This window comes from Lepidothrix coronata, unplaced genomic scaffold (genome assembly GCF_001604755.1).
Source record: "Lepidothrix coronata isolate B3197 unplaced genomic scaffold, Lepidothrix_coronata-1.0 Scaffold181, whole genome shotgun sequence".
In the NCBI taxonomy this organism is placed as follows: domain Eukaryota; kingdom Metazoa; phylum Chordata; class Aves; order Passeriformes; family Pipridae; genus Lepidothrix; species Lepidothrix coronata.
The window spans coordinates 660,273-676,120 of NW_016690361.1; the positions used below are offsets into that span (position 1 = coordinate 660,273).

Sequence of the window (15,848 nt, forward strand, 5' to 3'; positions counted from 1 at the left end):
TGGATGGGGAGGGGAGGGATAGAGCGGCTGGGGGGGGACCTGGGGTTCAGCCAAGGTGAACCCACCACACATACTCTCCCTCCTCCCCACAGCATTGCAGGGGGATGGGGAATGGGGGTTGTGGTCAGTTGCTGTTTCTGCTGCTGCTCAGAGAGAGGAGTCCCTCCCCTGCTCCCGTGGGGTCCCTCCCACAGGAGACAGTCCTTGATGTCCAGTGTGAGCCCATTCCTGGGGCAGCAGTTCTTCCCAAACTGCTGTTCCATGGGTCACTCCTCCATGGAGTGCAGTCCTTCATGAATGAGTTGTGCCGATGTGGGTCCCCCACAGGGGCCACAAGTCCTACCAGGGAAATTCTACTCCAGCGTGGGCTTTCCTCTCCATGGGCCGCAGGTCTCCGGCTGGACCCTGCTCCATCTTGGGCCTCCCACGGGGTCACAGCATCCTTCATGCATCCACCTGCTCCAGCATGGGCTCCTCCATGGGCTGCAGGTGGGTCTCTGCACCCCGATGGTCCTCCATAGGCTGCAGGGGCACAGCTGCTCCACCATGGTCTGCACCACGGGCCGCAGGGGCCACAGCTCCAGCACCTGGAGCACCTCCTCTACCTCCTTCTGCACTGACCTTGGTGTCTATCTTGTTCCCATGTTCTCACTCTGCTCTTCCCTGGCTGGGATTCTTCTGCACAACAACCTTCTGTTCTTAAATATGTTATCACAGAGGCATTACTATAGCTCCCAATTGGCTTGGCCTTCGCCAGCGGCAGGAAGTCCGTCCTGGAACCATTTGGCTTTAGTTCCATGGGACAGGGGAAACTTTTAACAGCTTCTAACAGAAGCCACCCCTATAGCTCCCCCCCTCCGCTACCAAAACCCAGCCACAGAAACCCACTACAATGTAACATATAATTTGGAGTTAAATGTGACTGAGAAAATAATTTTCTGCACCCATATATAAAACCAGTGCAGAAAAATTGACCTTTTCTGATAAAATTAAGTCTTTTTTTTCACTCCAAATCGATTCATCCTGCTCTGCTGACCACAACTCTGTCTGGATGAGCTGTGTTTTGCAGGGCTAGACACCATGAGACCATTTATTCTTCTGATGAGAATAGTGTTCCCTAACTCAGTGGATTCCACAAAGATTCATGATTGTGCAACAAGGATCAGTCAAGCCACAACCTCTCCAAGTTAAGCCTAGATCACTACCCTTTTCCTGTGGGAGATACAAAAGTCTCCTACTGTCTCCAGATCAGGTCTCCATAGGTGCTATTTTACACGGTATTTTTAAAGAAGTAGAACTAGTTGTAAAGGTTTCTGCCTTCTTCCCACCAGCCTCTAATCTGCATCTGCCTGCCTGCTTGCCATCACTTGTGCTGTTCTAATGGGCTGTGGGAGAGCAATCAGAAGAAGAATTCAGGACAAAACACACACACACACACACATACACACATGACTTCCCTAACACATTTTTCACTTTTTTTAAAATCAAATTCTTCCTTTGTATCCCAAGCTTCAGCATAATCAGTCACAATCACAGAGATATTGCTTTCTGTGTTGCCATAAAGTAGATTCTGCCATCCTCAACTGTTAATTGCCTTGTTGTGGTCATGTCTGTGACAAGCTCCTCCAAGAATTATCACTTCCATCTAGCATTAAAAAACTCTACGGTGATAATGGGAAAGATCAGGGCTATATAGAGCATTCACAGATGTGCTACAGTCTGCAGTAACACCCTTCCTTTCTTTTGGAACACCCTTCCTTTACTAACTAGTATATGCCCAAGTCTTTTTCCTTCTTGTCTCAGTATTTACTGTACTTTCCAAATGCTAGAAATTATGAGTTGTACAAAACCAAAATGTTTCTCCAGCCCAGCTGCTTGAATTTTCCAGAGGTTTTTTCCCTGGCCTTTCTCAGCTGCAGAAGAGAAGACTGCCTCTTCTTTAAATTTCCAGATGAGTCATGATAAAAAGTGTGGCACTTGTATTCATACTAATGTACCTGCAGTATCATCTGTCTCCCAGCTATGAGACTGCAAATTTCTGCTCTTATCTGTGCATAAGTTGAAATGCTTATGACTCTCTGCCAGTATAAAACATGCCTACAACTCTGCAAGCTCAGCAGAAACTGCAGAGAGACAGGAGAAAGTGTATGTCCTGAACAGTCCTGACTGATGGGGAATTCCTACAACACTATACAAGTTAGTCAGATTTACATGATTAGTTTCAGATACTAAACCACGTGATTTAAAACTTTTTAGAGTAGTCTCCAAAATATTTTTATACTCATACAATTTTAATTCCACAGTAATGTGTTACTTTCAGTTATCCTTTTTTGAGTTCATCTACTTCTTTCTAGATCTCATTTTTCAGTGCTACTTCTAGTTTAATCTCCAATAAAACCATTTAATTATAATTCTTTTAGCATTTTAAATGAATTTTCAGTCCTCTCTGCCGCAATAAGACATCAACATTGCATATGTTTATTTAAAACTAATAAGTACATAGTTGCTGAATTTTGTATTTGGTTTGATTCCGTCTAGCCAATGACACCCCTCAACACTTGTTCTTGTTCTCCGCTCAGCACAGGCTCAGCCTGCTGCCTGTGGTTCTGTTTGATTCTGACAGCTCTGTGCAGGTCTCTCTCTGGGCCCATGAGCAACCTGCATAGCTTTTGGTTCTAATACACAGCTTTTGTTTCTGGTGCCACTTCTTGCTAACTTAAAAGACCTGCTGATTCTGGGACATGTTCTGAGGATATTTTCAAAACCACTCTAAGTAACTTTGGAGCCTAAACATAATAAAAAATGAAAAAGAGTTTGACTATTTTGAATTTTCTCCTTTATCCTCTAAGTAAGAAGGTAACTGCTTGCTTCCATGTCTCATGTTCAGTTATTGGATCTTGATACATGCAGCAGAAACGTATCAAGAAACCCAGCTGGTGAGTTCAGTAAGTGTAGATCCTGCTTACATATACAAAGACTCAGAGCAGAAAAAAACCCCAACCAAAAGCACCTTTGGGGATACTTTAAGCGTATGTCACAATCTCACAATCTCCTCCAAGTTAACAAATTGTATTTTAGAATTGTGTTTGGTAATTATTGTGTTCATACCTTAGAAGTAACCCAGGCATTAGGGTTGGTTGGAATTCATCTGAATAAATAGCAGTTTGCCACATTCTTAACAAAAACATTATTCATTAGACCTATTACGTATTAGCAGCCCTGAATAACATTTGGCAATTGCTTTGGGTATACGTTACTGAAAGGTCCACAGACGCATACAAATTGCTCAGTGCGCTAATATAAAACAGGAGCAGTAATGAAATAGTAGAGTGAGTATTAAGCTCCAGGACTGCAGTTTTATTCTGCAAAATGTTCCTCTTGCAATTTGTAAACATCTTAGAAACTTGAATGTTTTCAAGCTATTTAACGATTGTTAGTCATAAGACTTTTATTTGCTGCCTGCCCCTTTCTGTCTGCAAAAGGCATTAGTTGCAAGCTGAATTGGTCAAATGGTTTTCAGGCATTGCAACAATAAACCCTAAGCCCTTTAGACTTTTTGGAACACGAATTCCCACAGGTGACTATCAAAAAGGATCCTCTGAAGAAAGTAGACAAATGGATGCTATGGTTAGTAGTTCTGTTTGGTAGGGTAGTAGGAAGTGCATAGGTACAATGGTAGACCTTGTTAGCTTCTGAAAAAGAAATAACACCTCTTCAGATCATGTGTGACCTGTCTCTGCCCCATGCATGGCTCCGGTTTGTAGGAGAAGGAGAAGACTCTTCTAGTAACCCAGTAAATGACTACTCTTATAAGAAGCTTAGCTTATAACCCACTCAGAAGAGGTGTAGCCAGGAAGGAGGGAAAATTTTCCTTATCATACACAAACATAATATCACAGAAAAGGAAAGGAGGCTCCAACAAAAGAATTTCTGGGATCTAAGTATAGTATCTGGACACTTCTGAAGCTTTAGAGAATATAATTATGATGCTTTTATGAGATGGTTCTACTGTCCCAAAGAACAGAAAAAGTTAGACACACTTCCTTAAAGATATTGGAAATGCTTACTTTCTATATCAGTCTAAACTGCTTGCTCAAGATCTTTCACAAAGCCTCTGAACAAGGAAGAAGCTGAATTTCATTACCTCAGGTTCTAGTTTTATGGTTTATGACTGCAATCCAACCACTGAAATCTGCACATAATCTATTAACCAGAAAAAGGCTCCTTCCTTTATTGAAATCCAAATGGTTTCCAAAGCATCTGCTTCCAGTTCTGTCAGCAATCTGGAGGATATGATGCAGCTACTTTAAGGTAGAAATAAGGCTCAAGAGCCATAGAGTTGTATACATGTTACTCATCACTGTGGCAATGTATAGGAAATTAATCTGTAATAGAGCCAACTTTAAAAGTTGGAAGGAACAATATATTTTCTAAAAGGGGAGAGGACTATAGTGCTGTTTCTTGTGCTATCCATTTAAAATGTTTTATAGAAAGTCAAGACAGCGGCATGTCTTAACCTGCTTTCTGATTCATTGATATGAGATGATATTTGAGTGAAGGGAAGTACTAAAGGAGGGAACATGGAAGAAAAGTGTAACCACGACCAATTGTTTCTTGTGTTCTGGGTAATAATGGTCTATAGGTATGAACTTGTGGAATTGCATTTGGGAGAACAAAAATGCCAAGAAAGAAATCTGGACAGAAAGTGCTTTTCCTCTGATGTTTGTGACAGTCTTTCCATTTCTGTTAATATGCTTTCAGAGCAACCAGGATTCCCTTGTTCTTAAAAGCAGTGTGGCACTGGGGCTTTGCTCCAGATCAGTTCAGAAGCGGTCAAGCATATGAAAGAGCATACTTATAACAAATACTTCTTCCTTTGTATTTTTGAAGTTTTGCACTCCTACCATTGGTAGAAAAACACAGCAAACTAAATGTGTCTCTGTTTATTGCTGTAATTCCTTGGTGTGAGTCTCTCGTTTGTTTTAGGAGAGTATCTATCTAGAAATTCACATTTCATAACCAACACTTGATTTCTGTTAGGCTTAAGAAAGATTTTTATAAGGTTGTGGTAACACAAAACATTTAGCCTTAGCATTAGTTCCATAGCATAACAGTAATCGTAAAAGGAGTATGAGTGTGATAGAGTTGTAATTAATTCCATTTGAGCATCTACTGTGAACTGAAATTAGCACATTCCTATTAGGGTTTCCAGTGATGAATTATTTAATTACTGGGAAAAGCATCACCTCACTTTATTTTAGAATTGGGCATTGTCCTGGTTTCAGCTGGGATAGAGTTGATTTCCTTCCTAGTAGCTGGTATAGTGTTGTATTTTGGATTTAGGATGAGGACTTGCCTTCTGTGTTTGAATTATTTGAAAGACTTTTTGCTTTCTAGCAGCCAATTTAAACAGGAAGAAGAATCTAGAGTTAGAGGCTGCCTTGCTCAGTTTTCAGAGAAAACCAGTAGCTTCACCTGTACTTTTGCACTAGCATAATTCAGCTCTAATTCATATGTACAATATCGTTCACTCTTTCACAATTAGAGCACAGAATTAAGAAAACAAATTTTAAATAGAGCCATCAACAGAATAACATTGCTGCTTCTTGAAAAGGAGAGACAAAGAGGAAAACTGCTTGTTTAGGTGAGACTGCCCTTCATTTTGAGATGCTCTTTGGGCACACAAGGCAAGTATGTCATACACAGAGCTCAGGTCTCATTCCCTATACTGGGAGAAGCACAGGTCAGAGCTGCTCCCAACAACAGCTAGTAAAGTCACTGCTTATCTTTTCTTAAAGGGGGCTAACAGGCTGCTCTGAGCAGGAGCTCATTGCTCTGAGCCTCTGTGTCCACTTGTTCTATAGCACAACACAGGGGAAAATGGGAGCTTTCCCTTCCTCTTTTAGGTGGGTGTAAAAGTGTTGTTGGAAAGAGGAGACCTTGGGTTACCTGAGCAGTAAAAAGAGCATGTAGTTTTTCTGTCAGGTGAAGAATGATAATTACTGCTCTGGGATCCCTTTTTATTTAAGGAATAAATAAATAAATAAATAAATAAATAAATAAATAAATAAATAAATAAACAAACAAATAAAATAAAAGGAGAAACTATTTTTGCACTAATAGGTATTCTTTATTATATAATATTGTTAAAATTTTGGCATTGGAATTCACTTCACTGAAGTGTAGTCATCTAGAAAATGCTGAGAAATCTGATGTTCCACTTAAATAGTGCTAGTTACACACGCCCATATACAGTAAAGTGGCTGTTAGACATATTCATAGCACATATAGCAGATAAGCAGTGAAGGACTGACAACCATGTAGAGACTATGAACAAGCCCATCAGAGTGTTTTCTCTCACTGTACTGTGAAGCTAAACAAAGAGCATTGTGCTGCGTTGACTAATGCTTGAAAAGACTCTGGGTTATAAAAACTGTATTTACTGAGTTTCGGGTTAACATGGGGCACCTGAAGAAAAGAATGATCACAGGCTTGCCTGTCTCTTAGCTGTAGGTAAGAGGGCAGTAAAGAGAGGGAACTATTCATGCTTTTAGCTTGAGTATCATTGAATTTAATGAGAGATGAGTGCTAAAACCTCATGCAGCACTTTGAAGATACAGGGGGCACTCTATCTCCTATTCTGTTGGAATGACTGATAAACCAGCCAGGAACTATAGTTTTTGAAACAAGTAAATAAGTCAGCGATACAGTAACACTGGTATGTTTGGCCAAATAAATCAAAATATTAGGGGAAATCATGGCTAGGCTTCGCAAACGAAGATTTGGGAGAGGCTCTATCCGCATTTGTCACAAGCATACTGGTGCAAAAATAGTATGGCCAGTCTTCGCGAGCGAAGATTTGGGAAAGGTCATTAACCCTTCGAGCCTGCGCAGTGGATTTTTTAGGTGAGACACAGCGTGCGCTGAACTGAGCCCACCCTTTAATCCTGAGGTTCATCTGCCGGGGCCAAACAAGCTTGGACAGTGGCAGTGAGGGTCTCAGGACGTAGGTTTGTTTAGAGTGACCTTCTCTTAGATGGATTGCCTAGTGGTTAGGGTGCAGCACTTTCACCGCTGCGACCCGGGTTCGATTCCCAGCCCCCCGGGCAGAAGGAGCAAAAATAGGAGAAGTTATAACTGACTACATGACAGCTGGATTGAGCTATTATGGAACACTATTAAAGGTATCTCCATCAATTTGCAGGATGACAATAAATTTAATGAGATTCAGAGCTGGCCTTTAATTCCTTTATTTAATTTGATTGTTAAGTTATAAATATGATATCAGAAAACAACTATCTGAAGTGCCCTTTGATATTAATTCTGAACATGAGCCAGCAATGTGTGCTTGCAGTCCAGAAAGCCAATCATATTCTGGGCTGCATCTAAAGAAGTGTGACCAGTTGATCCAGGAGGTGATTCTGCCCCTTTGTTCTGCCTTCGTGAGACTTCACCTGAACTACAGCATCCAGCTCTGGAGTCTTCAGTATAGGATGTGGTCCTATTGAAGTGGGTCCAGAGGAGGGCAATGATCAGAGGGATGGAACACCTCTCCTAGGAGGAAAGACTGAGAGAGTTGAGATTGTTAAGCTGGAGAAGAGAAAGTTCCAAAGAGACCTTATTGCAGCCTTTCAGTACATATGGGGGCTTATAAGAAAGATGGGAACAGACATTTTAGTAGGGCCTGTTGCAACAGGACAAGGGGTAATGGTTTAAAACTGAAAGAGGGTAGATTTAGACTAGGTATAAGGAAGACATTTTCTTTTGTTATGAGAGTGGTGAAAAATTGGAACGGGTTGCCCAGAAAGGTGGTAGATACCCCATCCCTGGAAACATTCAAGGTCAGGCTGGATGCAGCTCTGAGCAACCTGATCTAGTTCAAAATGTCCAGGTCCCTGCCAACCCAGACTATTCTGTGATTCAACTCACAGTGCACAAATAATTACAAAGCTGCAGCAGGGGTGAACTCAGTCCTTGGCAACAACATAATGGTGGTAAGCATAATTGCAGAACAAAACATTCTCCCAACAATTAGAGTTACCCAGTTATCAAAGTCTACCTTTACCTTCTTACCTTCACCTTCTTACCTTCCATCTGCAACATTTCAGATGGCTGTTTAATCAGCTTGGCTTTGCCTGGAAACATTCCCAAAGGCCGAGAGTCTCCAGATACTCAGTACTTGCCTATGTAAAAAAGGACAGTGTCAGCTATTTTATTTAGGCTGGTTTTGCCTGAAGGAAGAACCTAACACAGGAAAGATGAGTGAAAAGACTTTAAATACTGATTTCCTATAAAAATGATATTTAGAACACACCAGTAAATTGAATGAGGAGTTGGAAAGTTTGTTGGGCACTCTTAGCCAGCAAAAATTGTTTTATTGTTTTCTCCAAGGAATATTGCTGCACTTGTTATTGTACCTAGAACAGACACCCGGTCTTGAACTCCTGGTAGTTCGGCACATTTCACTACCCTTCACTCCAAATCAGGGATTTTTATGGCCATCACAACATAAGGCATTACTAGAACTTGACTTTCCAGATGAGTTCTTGAGCAAAAGTGGAAGTGTCACAGCAGCCATTAAAGCCCAAGGGAAGATTTCTAAGGAGACATTTTTGTTTAGACAAACTGGTAGAGTTGGAAAGATGGGGCATTTTTGGTGCACCACAGTTGTTCTGCTCTGAAGAAAACACATTTGGTCATTTGTGTGTGTTGAGCTTTTACAGGTTTTACACAATGCTTCTTTGAGTCTTGCCGTTATCTACTACCCTGGTTATGCAGAAGTAACCATCAGCATCTTAGTCCTCCATTAGTGTTCATATGATCCTGTTCTTGATGATAAAAAGGGTGATAAGGGATTCACATTTATTGTGCCTGAGTGACTTGAATGACATTTTCTCAGTTTAGAAGCATCTCCACTTGCAGACTCAGCTTGGGATCTGAAAGTCAAGCTGTGCATTTTCTGGCTCATACAGCCTTGCTATTAAAGCTTCATTACATGAAATTCTGCTCACAATTAAACCTTTGCAAATAAATTGTCCTCTGAGTTTGCAAAGGAATAGTTGAGAAAGCAGCATTTTGGTCCTGGAAATGGAAAGCATTTAACAACTGTTTTGGTGACACATGAGCCTGAACGGGAACGAGCTTTTTCTCTCATACCTTTGTCAAACCTTAGAAGTGAAAGAAAAAGATGTAAAAATTCATTTTACTACTAAATACATTGTATAAAAATACAGACAGATAATAGATCTATTGAGTGAAAGGATGTGATTTTTTGACAGTTGCTTTTCAGAATAAAGACACATTTTAAAAAAGACACAGGTGTGTTGGAATAAAGAATTTTCTTTTAAATATGAAGGTGAGTCAGATTGTCTTGGGACTTCATTTGCTTAACTGACAGGCAGAAAATAGGATTCTGACTAGTACTGCAGTTCCTCTAGCTTCATATGGGAGTTGAAATTGAAAGTAATAATGAACTGTAATGTTAATCACTCCTTTATTAGAGCAGGAACTGAGGATCGAGGGGCCTAAGTTCTTTCTTTGACTCTTTCATATAATCCTTAGCTGATCTGCAAAATATTAACTGAAATATCACTTTCATGGTACAATCACAAAATGATACCACTTGGTCCTGGCCCACAGTCTCAGGGCCAGGCTAGCAGCCAGGCATAGCCAGCAAAACAGACACGTATGCCCATACACAAACAGAGAACCTCTTCACATTATTTCTCACACAAACACAGTACCAAGACATAAGGCTACTTATAGACAGTGCAAAGCACCATTTCAAAGCACCTCCTGGTGTCTAAGAAAAATGTTCAACAGTCTCTGCCAGTCCCAATGTTTTTTCCTATGGCAGCATCTCTGTTTCCTCAATAAGTGTTTTCCAGATCAAATATGATAGCCAGGACAAATTGCTGTACTGTACAGGGCACATCTCCCACATTAAAAAGGAAGTCTAACCTAGTTAGAAATGAAAAGACTTTGTTCTCTAGGGATCCTAGGGAATCTGAGTCATCCTATGTCGCTGGGGACAGTGGTGAGCACCAGCAGACTGAGGGAATGTTTCTCTTTTCATCACTCCTGTTTCCTGAAACTACAGAAGCAGATACCGCATATTGTGACTTCTTTCAGAAGAAATCTTTCAGCCAGGCTTGACTCCTAGCGTTATTCATCCCTCTCGAAACTCTTTCCTAGCACTGACAGCTAAGTTGGATATACTGTGCCTCTGAACAAGTAGCAGGTGGTCTATCCAACGTGGTTGTGTTGAGGCTTCTACAAAGCTGAGTATGTTAGTGTTACCCGCTGCAAAATGTTTGCTCATGTATTTTTTCAAACTTGTGCAATGGTTAGGCTGAATCACATGATACTAAGATTTACAATGAAAGAAAACAGAGAAACTACATGATTCTTTGTACACTTAGCACTTACAGGCAATCCTTTTACTAATTCAGGCCTACAAACTGGATGCTAAAATGCTAAAACTGAGACTTCAGAGGATGCTCCTGTTTTGGTCCCATTTCAACTCTCTTGCAGTCATGTCAGCCACCTGCTTTCCTTGAGTCTCTGTTAACCCTGATGGACTCTTTTTCTTTTTTTTGTAAAGTTGAGGATTTCAATGAAAACCAGATGTTCCATCTGATCCAAACTGCCCTAGATAAATAAACCCTCACTCTGTTCCGTCCACTTAGTTATAATGCACCAAACCAACTCTAATGGAAATGCTTTCACAGGCCATTTATTAAAAATAAAGTCCCAGTTCTCCTAGAGAGACACTGATCCTGTGTGTTAATGTAGGAAATGGTGGCAAGAGTCACTCTACGCTGGTCAGTACCTGTTCTTTTCGTGTGCTGTGGTGAGGTCTTAGAGGAGAAAAGAGCTTAGCAGAGATCATGAAAACCAAGAAAAAGCCTCAAGTGGACTCTGCAGAGTTTTTTAGTCTAAATGTGAGGAATGTGGGAGGAGATTGTGTGTGGAGGTGTTTGGAAGGGAACAAGTAGCAGTGTGGATCAACCATGCGGAAGAGCAGGGCCATGGTAGCAAGCAATGACAATAGGAATATTTGGAGACAAAATGTGCTGAAGAAAAGCCTTTTCCTACCTCCTTGGTACCTTTCCCCACCCTCAGGCAGGGAAGCCAGATGTCCCTGAAAAACAGTTCATTAAACTGATGTAACAAAAGGCAATTAATTCTCAGTGGCACCATTTGGTACTGCCGTTGGTTGTGTTCACGTCACAGACACCCTGCCCCATGGCAGCAGGGGGATTGCTGACATCTCATAAACAACCAGTCAGGTGAAGCAGGAAATTCAGGATCTCCTGGACACAGTTCACAAAACCATACACTCATATTAATCCACTCTCCTCTTTTACTCCTTCAGCTCTCATAGTCACCTCTTGCAAAAGGGTGACGATATTGCTTCTGGCTAGGAATCAGGAATCAGGAATCTAACAAAACAGTACTGTGGTAATTGAGAGCTGTCTCTCTGGTCTTCGACTAGCAGACAATGTTTGCGATGGCTTCATCATTGCCTAACCAAAATTATTGGGATATGAATAAACAATGCTCATTATTTTGGGACTAATGTGACGGTCATTTGTGGGAGAAAAAAAGGAAGTGTTCCAGTTTCTCTCTGATAAAGAGAGACTGTGGCTTTTATGGCCGTCCCTAACATTAATGCTCTCTAGCATGACACAGAGCTGGTCATGGCATTTTTTTAGCAGACCTGTGAAAATATTTTTATTCCCTTAAACTTCCAACATAAACAGATTCTGCTTAACCATGTTTATAATGCTTCACACTAAGCAGAACTGAGAATCTTAGAAAAGGACAGCAGGCACTTCCAGACATGAAATTAAAATCACTTTATATAAAAAAAATAGAGGATGTATACCGTTCTCTGTATTCCAAGTGTAGATGACTATAGTCCACTTGCTCTTGCTGTCAGCTTTTTATTTCAATATTTAAAAAGGCTTATCAAGAAGTTTTAGAGAGAAATGCAGATAATCTCCAGGAGTCCCCAGAAGAGGTCCAGTGAGGATCAGGGAACTGGCTTAGCTCTGTGAGTGGTGGGCAGCAAGTGTACCCGTGAAGGCAGGGTGCTGCTGGCCCTGTGTGCCCTGTGTCTTGGTCCTGGCAAGGCAGAGATTCCCTGGGCATGGTTTTGCTGTGCGCTGTGCTCACAGGCACTGGTGACAGAGTTACCTCTTGTGAGGCTGCAGCTTTTGTCCCACAGCTCTCACTGACTTATGGCAACAGAATGAGTCAGGAAGGTAAGTTGGAGCTGGAAATCCGTGAGTTTGCACTCCACGAAGGCAAAATACTCCCAGTCAACTACAGTGGACAGAGGGTGGTTGAACCTAAAGACACCTGAATGACCTCTTCTACCCTTTTTAGCAACTCTTCTCATTGCTCCTTTCCCAAATTTTTGCTTCAGAGTCCCACATGGACCTGATATACCAGAACCTGTGCAGATTGGTATGTATTTCACCTGAGAAATGAAGAGTGGTCATACATAATTGTGAGGGATAGTCAAGACCTAAGACCTGCCTGTGATATGTCAGAGGAGAATTTTGCAGTAGAACATTTTGGCAAGAATAAGGGCGGAAAAGAAGGGAAAATAATCCATACTGAATGTAGGTCTCCAGGAACTAAGTTTTGGAGGCTCTTAGAAGAGTTGGTAATGGAGAAAAAAGCAGAGAACAGTTTTATACAGTTATATCCACCCTTGAAAGGAGCTCTTTCCCTCTAACCCCTAATTTCACCTTTGTCCTTTACCTCCAGTGTGACACAGTAAAGCTCAGGGAACAGCACAGGTCTGCATACTGTGAACCCTGACAACTTGTTCTCATGGGCAGTCTGAGCATATCCATTCTCCTCCCCTTTAAAGAGCTCCATTAAAACAGGCATTTGCAAAATGCTGCCTGCTGAATTGATCTCTCTGTATGATATGCCTGAAGGCCAGTAAAAATTAGTTTTCCCATTCTGCAAAGAAGAAAATTAAATGCAAATTGTTAAGTGACTTGCTCAAGATTGAAGAGGGAGCCCTTACTAGAGCTCGGAAATAACAATGGAAATCATGCAGTGCATTCTCAGGATGGATCCTTTCTGAAAGACCCACACATCTCACGAGGCTCTTCCACTCTGAGAAGGACAATCCCAGGTTTAGTCAAGAGACTGAAGTGTTTGGTGACATTTCTCTTACTACTGAGGTTCTGAAACCTTTTCAAGCTGTCTGGAAATTATCTGGAGTTGACTTGAAAACAAAGTCTGTACTTCTCACAGAACACAAAATCTAACCCCAGACACCTCCACTGAGGCCATGAACTAAATGTGCTCTTGAGGGGAAAATATGAAAGATTTTTAATCTAAGGCTTTTCTTCTACCGGACCTCAAAATGCTGGTGTAAGGTTGATAAATTGAAGATTAGAACATATATGGAGTTCTCAACAAATTATTCAGTCACGGTGTATTGAAGGATTTTTTTAAATAAATAGTTAAATGAATTTTTAGAAAATATGTAATGTCTTAGGGCCACTCTGAAGCTGGAACAAAACATGTTTTCTTTATTTAAAATGTAATTTTTATGGATGCATTAGACTTGGAGCCAGAGAAAACATATTTAACTGCTGAGGTTTTACAGCTACTCTAGGGTAAGGAAAGAAACCTGAAATAATATTCTGCCTGCAGATTTTTTAATGTTTCTTTTAAAAGTAAAATAAAAAGACATTGTAGCTTTTCCACCTGTACCATAGTTCGTCCAAGTGAAGGAGACACCTCTGATTTAATTCCTCTCTGCTACAATGAGCCCAAGTTCAAGACAACTTGTCTTGTGTGAAGAGAAGATGACACCTCTGGGTTGACGACCACAGCAAAAGCACCGGGCCAGTCCTTGGTCCACTACAGTGATGAGCCTCTTTGCTTAACTGTAAGCCTCAGTTTCTTGTGTGTAAAAGGCAGAGAAAATATCCTTCCTTCTACGTGGTTCATTTAGGTGTGTTGGGAAGAAATTCGGGCTGTCACTGTGTCTTGTTTGTATGATGCATTTTGCAGAGAAAGCTTCAGACATACCTGCCTTTTGACATAATTCAAGACAGTTGATGTCAATCTGAAAACCAATTTCTGAAGGTTAAAATGTGTCAAGGCATAATAACTTGAGTTGCTAAAAAAAAACCAGTTCCCCTCTCCAAGTAGTGTTACCCCCAGGAAAGGACCTAAAGAAAACAAACAGGATCTCCTAAATATCAGCCTATTAGGAAAGCCCAGAGCCTGACACAGTGCTACATGCATTGCTAAGAGAGAAACACATGCCAGACTTGTGTGTAACTTGGTGTTTGGTGAGTCAGAGCTAAAAGAGGCTTTCTATGCTCATTTCTAGATACACTTTTTACATGTTGAAATGGAACTGCAGATCCATGGGTGAGAGGAGACCTTACTGATGAACATGCCCTATATGAAAAGTGAGAGGAACAGACATACTTTTTGTTTATATGTAGAAAGAGATTAACCTATTCAGGTGAGTAATGATGTGCTGTTCTCCCTTGCTCATATGAGGACTGAAGTACTTTAATTTCACGCGTGGTAAATCAGAAGTTGGGCATCTGCTCCTGCACTGTGTTCAGTACAGGGTGGCTGAGGTTTGATTTCTGCATAAGCTTTTACATGCACTTCCTCTGAAATGTGCATGTTCTTTAAATGGGTGGGTTTGTCTGTAGAAGAGGGCAAAAGGCCATTCTCACACTGTGATTATGTAGCTGACAAAAGCAAAGAAAATAGGTCTGAAAAGGAGCAGAAAAGGCCATCTAATCCACTCCCTTGCTTTGTGGGAAGATCAGTGTTATCAAATTAACACCCCTCCTGACTCCATTTGAAAATAAAAAAAATAAATATGTATCAAGATGATAAAAATTTTTCAACTATACAACTGACTTCTGAGAGGTAATACAGCCCACCAGCCCTCCGGATTTGAGGTCCACAGGAAGACATAAGGTAGTCCTTTCATCTTTCCAATGTTTCTATCTTGCACTTTCTACGCTGTGGACAGTGCTGATGTCCTAGTCTTATTCTAGGTCTCTTAAAATCAGTAATGATTTGTTTTATCTTCAGTTTTTACTTTGGAACTACATAATGTGTGCTGAATTCATAGTACAGTCTTTTGTAAAGTACCTGGAGGTGTCTTGGCACCATGAGCAGCTGGACAATTTTGGTGTGCTTCGGTGCTTTAGAAGACAACCATAATTGTCAAACAAATGCTCATTGGGAGCCCTCAGACCCCACATGACTAAGGGTCCAGATAGACCACAGAAAGCAATGAAGCAGCTACACATATGGTTTGGGGGAGATGGATAATTTAAGGTAAAAGAGAGGAAGGTGACAGTGAGGAGAGGTCCAGATGGGTAACAGTCTTTAAAATCTTGGAAAAGGATGGAATACAGACAGTCAAGCCACTGGAACGGTTTACTCAGAGACTGAAGACAACCAGAGGAAACAAAGGCATATGCTTAGTGTATGCTTTTCCAAACAGAATTTTCAGAGAATGGTGAGAAGAGGATGAGGGTTGTTGTGGGAGCACCATGGGAAATGGAAGACCCATAGATTTCACTTACAGTGTTACTGCTGCCCTGACTGAAGGCCTGCTGCAAAAGCTGAACCCAGGACTTAGAGGAAATGGCAGCCTGGTTCATGGAGATGCTGTAAGAAGTTCTTAGGAAAAAGAAAATGAAAATATAGGCAATAATATGGGAGAAAAGCAGGGAGGCAGGGATTTAAAACAGCAGCAGTGAAGGGACAAAGCAGTGTACTTTTGGAGCTACATATGAATGTTGTCTCCTTTGCAGCGAGTGCCAGAACTG

At 41.1% G+C, this 15,848-nt stretch overlaps 2 long non-coding RNA genes across 2 annotated transcripts in view; one reads left to right on the top strand and one right to left on the bottom strand.

The window, feature by feature from the left end:
* Window positions 1-7,282, top strand: part of LOC108505022 — a 30,219-nt gene extending 22,937 nt beyond the window's left edge. The window contains exon 4 of the long non-coding RNA XR_001877346.1: window positions 7,271-7,282. This is a non-coding gene — a long non-coding RNA (uncharacterized LOC108505022). The remainder of the gene's footprint in view (window positions 1-7,270) is intronic.
* Window positions 7,283-7,537: 255 nt separating this feature from the next.
* LOC108505023 lies at window positions 7,538-11,169 on the bottom strand. Its single transcript, XR_001877347.1, has 3 exons — window positions 11,098-11,169; window positions 8,088-8,183; window positions 7,538-7,567 (listed from the first exon to the last, which is right to left on the bottom strand). It is a non-coding gene; the product is annotated as an uncharacterized LOC108505023 (long non-coding RNA).
* Between the last annotated feature and the right edge of the window lie 4,679 nt (window positions 11,170-15,848).